Consider the following 12,083-nt stretch of genomic DNA (forward strand, 5'->3'; position numbering starts at 1 on the left):
CATAATACTCCATAGTGTATATGGACCACATCTTCCTTATCCATTCGTCCGTTGAAGGGCATCTTGGTTCTTTCCACAGTTTGGCGACCGTGGCCATTGCTGCTATAAACATTGGGGGTACAGTTGGCCCTTCTTTTCACTACATCTGTATCTTTGGGGTAAATACCCAGTAGTGCAATTACAGGGTCATAGGGAAGTTCTATTTTTAATTTCTTGAGGAATCTCCACACTGTTCTCCAAAGTGGCTGCACCAACTTGCATTCCCACCAAGAGTGGAAGAGGGTTCCCCTTTCTCCACATCCCCTCCAACACATGTTGTTTCCTGTGGCCCAAGTTTTTTAAATTTTTATTTATTTTAATCTGACCCCTCCTACAACCAACAAAGTTGTACAATGCCCAGTAGGCCTCTTTAGTTATATGATATAACTTATTCTTAATTTGGGTGTGGCTCCTGTCCATTTGTTGAATGATCCAATAAGCTCCAATTTTGCATGGGTTCCAGAATGAAAAAATGGCTGAAACGGGTACAGACTGTTGTGCAGGGTGTTTTGCCATTTGGATCATATAGTCCAACAGAGCCAGTCATTCTAAAAGTTTTATTGTCGGGGATATTCTTTGGAGACTTTGGCAGCACTTATAAATAAATATAGAACTGGATTTTAGGATATTGGAGCAAGATCCTGCTATCATCCACAAATAGCTACTCTACTCATGAAAAAACAATTTTTGGCATGCTCCTGGACCTACAAGAGTTTGAATACTAGACACATGCCTCTAAATTATCATGTGATCAGAGCTGCCTATCATAGATATTATGGGATCCAGCAAATCATAAAATTGGTAATGCACTGCAAAACTGAAACTTTTGAACTTAAAGTGGTATTAAGGAGGGAACATGATGTGATGAGCCCTGGGCATTATAGGCAACTAATGAATCATTGAACATTGTATCAAAAACTAAAGATGTAGCATACTTTGGCTAATTGAATTTAAATAAAAAAATAAAATAAAGTGGTATTTACATGATTGGACTATAGCTCTCCCTGAGGACACAAGTCATAGGAAGGAGTGATAAAGTGCTTATGCTCCTTACTTCTGCTACACTGCCTTCTCATTCTTAACCAATACTTACGGCTTCATGGAGAAATCCTTTCAATCAGTTGACAGGTGCTGTTTAGATATAAATAGATGATATGGATATAGATAGATATAGATATATGATATAGATGTAGATAATATAGATATAGGCCTTGTTTAGTAGTGGGTTCTGCACCATAGGTAGGCTCTAAGAGTGGAAAGCTTTAAACACACAGCCCCTTTTGGGGAAATCTTTTATGAACAATAGTGAAGAGAATACTTTCCAGTGGGAAGAATGTGGGGCAGTAAACCTGGTTGTTCACTTTTCCTAGAAGTAGAAATCACCAGAAGGATGATTAAGTATTGATTTATGGGCTGGGACCAATGTTTTGGCTTGGTGGTCATACAGTTGAAAGGAAAATGGTTGGAAAATTGGTGACATAAGCTCGAAGAGGAGATTTGTGGATGGACATCTCTCAGTGGGCAAAAGAACATGATTTTGTTTCCTATGTGTATGCTCAACAAAGGGAGACCTCATCAGAGATTTCTTTTCCTCAAGGTTTTAGTTTAATTCCATTTAGTTAACATACAGTGATATCTTAGTTTCATGTGTAAAATATAGTGATTCAGCAATTCCATACAACACCTGGTGTTGCAATACTTAATCTCCATCACCTATTTAACCCATTCCCCAAACCATCTCCCCTCTAGGAACCATCAATGTTCTCTATAGTTAAGCATCTATATTTTGGTTTGTCTCTTTCTTTCATTTATCTTTGCTATTTTTTTTGTTTCTTAAATTATATATATATCAGTGAAATCATATGATACTTGTCTTTCTCTGACTGACTCATTTCACTTTCTATTGGACTTTCTAGCTCCATCAATATCATTGCAAATGGCAAGATTTCATTTTTTATGGCTGAATAATATTCTCCAAGTCTTTTTTCCATGCATCAATCAACGGACACTTAGACTGCTTCCATATCTTGACTATTATAAATAATGCTGCTATAAACATAAGGGTTCAGGAATCCCTTTGACCCTTTAAATTAGTTTTTTTTTTTGTAGTTTTTGGGTAAATACTCATTAGTGTAATTGAAGGATGATAGGAATGTTCTATTTTTAAATTTTTGAAGAACTTCCATAGCTTTTTCCACAGTGGCTACATCAGTTTCATTCCCATCAACAGAACAAGCAGATTCCTTTTTCTCCAAATTCTCACCAACACTTGTCATTTCTTAGGATTTTGATCTTATCTAGTCGACCAGGTCGAGGTGATAATGCACTGTCATTTTGATTTGCATTTCCCTGATTATGAGAGACACTGTGCATCTTTTCATGTGTCTATTGGCCATCTATCTTCCCTGGAGAAATGTCTGTTCATGTCTTCTGTCCATTTTTAATAAGATTATTTGTTTTGGGGTGTTCAGTTTTATCTGTTCTTTTTTTTTTTTTAAATTTATTTTCAGCATAACAGTATTCATTGTTTTTGTACCACACCCAGTGCTCCATGCAGTCTGTGCCCTCTCTAATACCCACCACCTGGTTCCCCCAACCTCCCACCCCCCCACCTCTTCAAACCCTTCAGATTGTTTTTCAGAGTCCATAGTCTCTCATTGTTCACCTCCCCTTCCAATTTCCCCCAAATGCCTTCTCCAAACTCCCCATGTCCTCCATGCTATTTGTTATGCTCCACAAATAAGTGAAACCATATGATAATTGACTCTCTCTGCTTGACTTATTTCACTCAGCATAATCTGTTCTTTATATATTTTGGATATTAAGCTTTTATTGGATATGCCATTTGCAAATACCTTCACCGATTATGAGCTTTGCTTTTTTTTTTTAAATTTTATTTTTTATAAACATATATTTTTATCCCCAGGGGTACAGGTCTGTGAATCGCCAGGTTTACATACTTCACAGCACTCACCATAGCACATACCCTCCCCAATATCCATAACCCCACCCCCCCTTTTCCCAACTCCCCTCCCCCCATCAACCCTCAGTTTGTTTTCTGAGATTAAGAGTCACTTATGGTTTGTCTCCCTCCCAATCCCATCTTGTTTCATTTACTCTTCTCCTACCCCCTTAACCCCCCATGTTGAACTTTGCCTTTTATTTAGCTTTGTGTATCAGTTATACAGTTTTTGATTAATTCATTCGAATTTTCTATATAAAGTATCATGTCATTTTCAAATAATGAAAGGTTTACTTCTTTTGCACCAATTTGGATGCCTTTATTTGTTGTTGTTGTTGTTTAATCACTGTGGGTGGGGCTTCCAGTACTACAGTACTATATTAAATAAAACTGGTGAGTGTGGAGTCTGGGTGGGGGAAGAGTCAAGATGGCGGAGGAGTAGCAGACTGAGATGACATCAGATTGCAGGAGTTCAGCTAGATAGTTATCAAACCATTCCAAACACTTACAAACCCAACAGGAGATTGAAGAGAAGAAGAGCAGCGATTCTAGAAACAGAAAATCAACCACTTCTAAAAGGTAGGACATGCAGAGAAGAGAATCCGAAGTAATGAGAAGATAGATCGTGGGGGGAGGGATCAGCTCCTGGCAAGCAGTGGAGCAATGGAGCACAAAATCCGAACTTTTAGAAGTCTGCTCCACTGAGGGACATTGCTCCAGAGGCCAAGCAGGGGTGGAGCCCTTGTATGGACAGTTGGTCTCAGGTCCCGCAGGGTCACGGAAGGATTGGGGATGTCTGATATTGCAGATATCAGAGCAGGGAAGCTGACTACAGAGAAGGAGTTGAGGAGTGAGCTCTCAACTTGGGATTACCTTAAACTGTGATCTGCAGCACAGTTGGACCACTGCTCTTTGAGAAGAGGCCCCACAAGTGCCATATCCAGGGACACCCACCTTCCTCCACTGGGAGAGGAGCATGGCAGGAAATTGCTGGGTTTGGAAACTCCAAATGGGGCTTTGTGCCAGAGATTTAAACACTCAGCCACAGGCCAGGTGACCTCAGAGTGCAGCCGGAGACCAGGTAGATGGGAGTGATTGACTGCATTTCTCCAAGGGCACACTGAGGAGTGGGGCCCTGAGTTCTCGGCTCCTCCAGGCCAGAGATTGGGAGGCCACCATTTTCATTCTTGTCCTCCAGAGCTCTAAAGAAAGCGTTCAGTGAACAAAACTCCCCAGAGCAAACCCAAGCAGATTATTTAGCCCAAGGTAAGGATGGTACAATTCTGCCTCAGGCAAAGACATTTGAAAATCACTACAACAAGCCTCTCCCTGAGAAGATCAGCAAGAACATCCAGCCAAGACCAAGCTCACTATTCAAGGAGAACAGAGGAATTCCAGAGCTAGGGAAAAGCAAAGCATGGAATTCATGGCTTTTTTCCCCATGATTCTTTAGTCTTGCAAAGTTAATTAAATTTTCAAAATTTTATTTTTTTCTTATTCTAATTTTTTAGCCTTTTCTCTTTCCTCTTTTAACGTTTTTTAACTAGTGTATCTTAACAATAACTTTCCTAAAAAAATATTTTTAAACCTTCATTATTATAGTAATATTTTATCCTTCAACATATCTAACTTTCTTTTTGTCTACATATAGGGGTTTTTCTTTTTCTAAAAAAAAATTTGGGACACAATTTCTTCTAATAGATGAAAATATACCCTAAACCTAGCACAGGACTTTGTTCTAGTCTCCAGCCTGAACAAGTTCACTCCACCTTTTTTTTTTCTTTCTTTTTCCAACCAACTTATCAATTCCTTTTATAGAATTCTTTTTTTTTAAATTTTCATCTTTACGATCATATTCCATCCCTTCATCATGTTCATTCTTATTTTTGGATATATATAAGCTTTTCTTTCTTTAAAATTTTGGGAGGTAATTTCTTCTAAGACAAGTGGGTGGCTCTGTTCTATTCAGCAGTCTATATATATATATATATATATATATATATATATATATAATTTCTTTTTTACCCCCTTTCTTCTACCCCCAATTTGGGGTCTCTTCTGATTTGGTTAGTGTACATTTTTCTGGGCATACATTTTCTTTTATTATTTTATTCTCTCGTTCATATATTCTTTTCTGGATGAAATGACAAGGTGGAAAAACTGAACACACACACGCACACACACACACACACAAGAACAAGAGACAGTACTGAAGGCTAGGGACCTAATCAATATGGACATTGGTAATATGTCAGATCCAGAGTTCAGAATGATGATTATCAAGGTGCTAGCTGGGCTCAAAAAAGGCATGGTAGATATTAGAAAAACCATTTCTGGGAAATAAAATCCCTTTCTGGAGAAATAAAAGAAGTAAAATCTAACCAAGCTGAAATCAATAAAGCTATTAATGAAGGGCAATAAAAAAATGGAGGCTCTTAATGCTAAGATAAATGAGGCAGAAGAGAGAATTAGTGATATAGAAGACAAAATGACAGAGAATAAAGAAGCTGAACAAAAGAGAGACGAACAACTACTGGACAATGAGGGGAGAATTTGAGAGATAAGTAATATCATAAGATGAAACAACATTAGAATAATTGGGATTCCAGAAGAAGAAGAAAGAGAGAGAGGGGCAGAAGGTATATTGGAGTGAATTATAGTAGAGAATTTCCCTAATATGGCAAAGGGAACAAGCATCAAAATCCAGGAGGCATAGAGAACCCCCCCAAAATCAATAAAAATAGGTCCACACCCCCTCATCTAATAGTAAAACTTAGAAGTCTTAGCGACAAAGAGAAAATCCTAAAAGCAGCTCGGGAGAATTCTGTAACATACAATGGTAGAAATAGGAGATTGGCAGCAGACATAGCCACAGAGACCTGGCAGGCCAGAAAGAATTGGCATGATATATTCAGAGCATTAAATGAGAAAAATATGCAGCCAAGAATACTATATCCAGCTAGGCTATCATTGAAAATAGAAGGAGAGATAAAAAGCTTCCTGGACAAACTAAAAAAAAATTGTAAATACCAAAGCAGCCCTACAGGCAATATTAAAAGGGGTCCTCTAAGCAAAGAGAGAGCCTAAAAGTAGTAGACCAGAAAGGAACAGAGACAATATATAGTAACAGTCACCTTACAGGCAATACAATGGTACTAAATTATTATCTTTCAAGAGTTACACTGAATGTAAATTGGCTACATGTCCCAATCAAAAGACACAGGGTATCAGAATGGATTAAAAAGAAATTAATATGCTGTCTACATGAAACTCATTTTAGACCCAAAGACACCTCCAGATTTAAAGTGAGGGGGTGGAAAACAATTTACCATGCTAATGGACATCAAAAGAAAGCTGTCAAAAGACAGCAAGAGAGGGAACACAAGCGGGGAGAGTGGGAGAGGGAGAAGCAGGTCTTCCACCAAGCAGGGAGCCCAATGCAGGGCTCAATCCCAGGACCCTGGGATCATGACCTGAGCCAAAGGCAGATGCTTAATGACTGTGCCACCCAGGCACCACATAGATATTTCTGCAAAGAAGACATCCAGATGGCCAACAGACACATGAAAAACTGCTCCACATCACTCAGCATCAGGGAAATACAAATCAAAACCTCAATGAGAAACCATCTCACACCAGTCAGAATGGCTTAAATTAACAGGTCAGGAAGTGACAGATTTGGCAGGGATGCAGAGAAAGGGGAATTCTCCTACACTGCTGGTAGGAATGCAAGCTCATGCAGCCACTCTAGAATACAGCATGGAGGTTCCTCAAAAAATAGAGAAAATAGAGCTACCCTATGACCCAACAATTGCACTATTGGGTATTTACCCTAAAGATACAAAAGCAGTGATCTGAAGGGGCAAATGCACCCAAATGTTTATAGCAGCAATGTCCACAATAGACAAACTATGGAAAGAACTAGATGTCTATCAACAGATAGATAGATAGAAAGAACTAGATGTCCACCAACAGATATAAATATATATATATATATATTTATATATACCACTTCTTTATCCATTATCCATGTGTGTGTATATATATATGGATATATATACACAATGGAATACTATGCGGCCATCAAAAGAAATGAAATCTTGCCATTTGCATGACATGGACGGAACTAGAGGGTATTATGCTGAGTGAAGTAAGTCAAGCAGAGAAAGACAATTGTCTATGATCTCCCTGATATGAGAAATTTGAGAGGAAAAGTGGAGGGCTTGGGGGGTAGGGAAGGAAAAATGAAACAAGATGGAATTGGGAGGAAGACAAACCATAAGAGACTCTTAATCTCATGAAACAAACTGAGGGTTGCTGGGGGAAGGAGGGTATGGAGAGGGTGGTTGGGTTTTGGACATTGGGGTGGGTATGTGCTATGGTGAGTGCTGTTAAGTGTGTAAGCCTGTCGGTTCACAGACCTGTACCTCTGGGCAAATAACACATTATATGTTAATTAAAAAAAAAAAAAAAAGAAAGAAAAAAAAGAACTGGTGAGTGTGGGCATCCTTGTTTTTTTCCTGACCATAGAGGGAAAGCTCTCAAATTTTCCCCATTAGGATGATGTTACTTCTGGGTTTTTCATAGATGGCCTTTGTTTCATTGAAAAATGTTTCCTCTGAAAGTACTTTGTTGAGGGTTTTTATTATAAATGGATGTTGTACTTTGTCAATTTTTTTTCTGCATCTATTTAAATGATCATGTAGTTCTTACCCTTTTTCTTATTGATGTATTACATTGATTGATTTGTGAATTTTTAAAAAAGATTTTATTTATTTATTTGACAGAGAGAAAGATATCACAAGTAGGCAGAGAGGTAGGCAGAGAGAGAGGGGGAAGCAGACTCACTGTTGAGCAGAGAGCCAGATGTGTGGCTTGATATCAGGACCCTGAGACCATGACCTGAGCCCAAGACAGAGGCTTAACCCTCTGCGTCACCCAGGCACCCAGATTTGTGAATTTTGAATCACCCTTGCAGCCCAGGAATAAATCACACTTTCGGGGGGGTGAATGATTTTTTTAATGTATTGTTGGATCTATTTGCTTGTATTTTGTTGAGGATTTTTGCATCTGTGTTCATCAGGGATATTGGCCTGTAGTTCTCTTTTTTAGTGGTATCTTTATCTGGTTTTGGTATTGGGGTAATGCTGGCCTCCTAGAATGAATTTGGAAGTTTTCTTTCCTTTTCCTTTTTTTTTTTTTTTTGGCTATTTTGAAAAGAATAGTTATTGGGGTGCTTGGGTGGCTCAGTGGGTTAAGCCTCTGCCTTCAGCTCAGGTCATGGTCTCAGGGTCCTGGGATCGAGCCCCGCATCACATCAGGCTCCCTGCTCAGCAGGAAACCTGCTTCCCCCTCTCTCTCTGCCTGCCTCTTGCCTACTTGGGATCTCTCTCTCTGTCAAATAAAGAAATAAAACCTTTTTAAAAAGAAAAGAATAGCTATTAACTCTTCTTTTACTGTTTGGTAGAATTCATATTTTTAAACTGTCATGTTGAGAGGTTTTTGTTTACTGATTTTTTTTTTTTTTTTTTTTTTTTTTTTTTTTTTTTTTTGCTTGTCAACATTCTGTTCAAGTTTTCTTTTTCTTCCAGTTTCCAGTTTCAATTTTGGTAGTTTATATGCTTCTAGGAATTAATCCGTTTTTTCTATGTTGCCTCATTTTTGGCATATAGTTTTTCATAATATTCTCTATAATTTTGTATATTTCTGTGGTATTGGTTCTTATATCTCCCCTCTCATTTGTGATTTTTTTTGAGTCTTTTCTCTTTTTGTGGCAAGTCAGGTTACAGGTTTATCATTTTTTCCCCAATTTTCCAAATAATCAGTTCCTGGTTCATTGATCTGTTCTATTGTTGTTGTTGTTGTTGTTTTCTATAACTTTTAGTTCTGCTCTAATATTTACTATTTCCTTCCTGCAGATGGTTTTAGGTTCTGTATGTTGCTCATTTTCTAACTCTATTATGTGTAAAGTTATGTTGCTTAAGATTTTTCTTGCTTCTTGAGGTAGGCCTGTATTGCTTTAAATGTCCTTCCTAGGACCACTTTTTTATTTCTTTCTTTTCAGCATAACAGAATTCATTGTTTATACACCACACCCAGTGCTCCATGCAATACGTGCCCTCCATAATACCCACCACCTGGCTCCCCCAACCTCCCACCTGCCACCCCTTCAAAACCCTCAGCTTGTTTTTCAGAGTCCATAGTCTCTCATGGTTCATCTCCCCTTCCAATTTCCTAGGACCACTTTTGTTACATCCCAAAGATTTTGGACCATTGTGGTTTCATTTTCATTTATTTACATGTACTTTTTTTCTTTCTTTTATTTACTGGTCGACCCATTCATTGCTTAGTAACATGTTGCTAAACTTCCATGTTTCTATGGTCATTCCAAATTTTTTTTTGTGGTTGATTTTTAGTTTCAGTCTGTTAAATCTATCTGTTCCACTGTGTTCTTCAAAGGCATTGTTTCCTTGTTGATTTTCTGTTTAGACAATCAGATCTAAAGACAGATCTGTTTAGATCTGTCCGTTGATGTACTTGGGATGTTAAAAGTCTCCAACTATTATTGTATTATTCCCCATTATTTTCTTTATGTTATGAACTGTTTTACAGATGGTGTTCCTATGTTGGATGCTTAAATATTTACAATTGTTATATCTCCTTGTTCAATTGTCCACTTTGTTATTATATATTGTCCTTTTCCCCCTGTTACAATCTTTGTTTTAAAGTCTATTTTGTCCTATATAAATATTGCTACTCCAGATTTCTTTTCACATCCATTTTCATGATAGATGTTCCTCTGTCCCCCCATTTTCAATGTCCAGGTATTGTTAGGTCTGAAATGCATCTCTTTTAGGATTCATTATATGATTACTTAATCCATTATGTCATCCTCTTTCTTTTGATTGAAGCATTTAGTCCCTTTACATTCAAAGTAATTATGGATAGATATGTATTTATTTTTGTATTATTATTTGTTTAATGGTTGTTTCTGAAAGTTTTCTCTCACCTTTTTTTGCCTTCCTCTGTTTCATGTTTTGCTGATTTTCGTTAATGATATGTTTGAATTTTTTCTTCTTTATTCTTTGCATATTTTTAGTGGTTTTTGACATATGGTTACCACTTGGTTTAAACAAAATCGTTTCTGCTTGTACCCGTCTAGATTAATTTGATAGTTATTTAAGTTTGAACCCATTTTCTGATCTTCTTCTCTCCATGTTTTAGGTATATATGGTTATATTTTATAGGCTTTTATTTTGTGATTTCCTTGACTGATTCTTTAGATAAATATTCATTTTTACTGCTTCTGTGTTTCTGTTCTCTATACTGTCACTTTTGATCTCTCCTTTCCACTCAGAGTCCCCTTTAATATTTCTTGCAGGGAGGTTTAGTGGTCATGAACTCCTCTAGTTTTCATTAGTCTTGGGAACTCTTTATCTCTTCCGTTCTGAATGATAGTCTTCAAAGAACCAGCTTCTAGTTTCTTTGATGTGTTCTGTTTTATCTCTAGTTTCTAACTCATTGATCTCTGCTTTAATCTTGATTATTTTCCTTCTTGTGCATGGGGTTGGCATAATTAGTTGTTCATTTTCCAGTTCTTTAAGGTGTGAAGATAACTGGTATATTCAGGATTTTTCAATTTTTTTAGAGTGAGACTTGGATGGCTATGCATTTCCCCCTCAGGACCGCCTTTCTTGTATCCCATAGATTTTGGACTGAAGTCACTTCATTCTCATTGGTTTCCATGAATTGTTTAAGTTCTCCTTTGATTTTAAGTCCCTCTTTGATTCAAATATTCTTAAGCAGGGTGGTCTTTAGTTTCCAAGTGTTTGAATTCCTTCCAATCTTTTTCTTGCTGTTGAGTTCCAGTTTCAAAGCATTGTGGTCTGAGAATATGCAGGGAATAATATCAATCTTGTGGTAATCAGTTCAGCCCTGATTTGTGACCAAGTATGTGATCTATTCTGGAGAAAGTTCCATGTGCACTCAAGAAGAATGAGTATTCTGCTGTTTAGGGTGGAAAGTTCTGTATATATCTAGGAGGTCCATCTGATCCAGTGTGTCATTCAATGCTCTTGTTTCTTTATTGATTTTCTGCTTCGATGGTCTGTCTATTTCTGAGAGAGGTGTGTTAAGATCTCCTACTATTAATGCATTCATATCAATATGACTCTTTATCTTGATTAACAGTTTTCTTAAGTAATTGGCTGCTCCCATATTGGGGGCATAGATATTTATAATTGTTATATCTTCTTAGTGGATAGACCCTCTAAGGATGATGTAGTGTCCTTCTTTATCTCTGACTACAGTCTTTAATTTAAAATCTAATTTATCTGATGTGAGAATCGCTATCCCCACCTTCTTTTGAGGCCCATTGGCATGAAAGATGCTTCTCCATCCCTTCACTTTCAGTCTGAATGTATCCTTAGATTCAAAATGGGTCTCTTGTAGACAGCATATGGATGGGTCCTGTTGTTTTATCCAGTCTGTGACCATGTGCCATATTTTGGGGGCATTTAGTCCATTCACGTTGAGAGTGATTATTGAAAGATACATTTTTATTGACACCATGTTGCTTGTGAAGTCCTTGTTTCTATAGATTGCCTATGTAAAATTCTGTTCTATGTCACTCTTTTCAAAGAACCCCCCTTAATATTTCTTGTAGTGCTGGTTGGTGGTCACATACTCTTTCTTTGCTGGTCTTGGAAGCTCTTTATCTCTCCATCCATTTTTGAATGCAATCCTTGTTGGAAAAAGTATTCTTGGCTGCATGTTCATCTCATTTAGTGCCCTGAATATATCTTTCTAGCCCTTTCTGGCTTGACAGCTTTCTGTGGACAGATCTGATGTTATTCTGATGGTCCACATATACAATGGAATATTATGCCTCCATCAGAAAGGATGAATACCCAACTTTTGAATCAACATAGATGGGACTGGAGGAGATTATGCTGAGTGAAATAAGTCAAGCAGAGGAAGTCAATTATCATATGGTTGCACTTATTTGTGGAGCATAAGGAATAACATGGAAGACATTAGGAGAAGGAATGGAAAAGTGCGTTGGGGGAAATTGGCGGGAGAG

This window comes from Lutra lutra, chromosome 7 (assembly GCF_902655055.1).
Source record: "Lutra lutra chromosome 7, mLutLut1.2, whole genome shotgun sequence".
In the NCBI taxonomy this organism is placed as follows: Eukaryota; Metazoa; Chordata; class Mammalia; order Carnivora; family Mustelidae; genus Lutra; species Lutra lutra.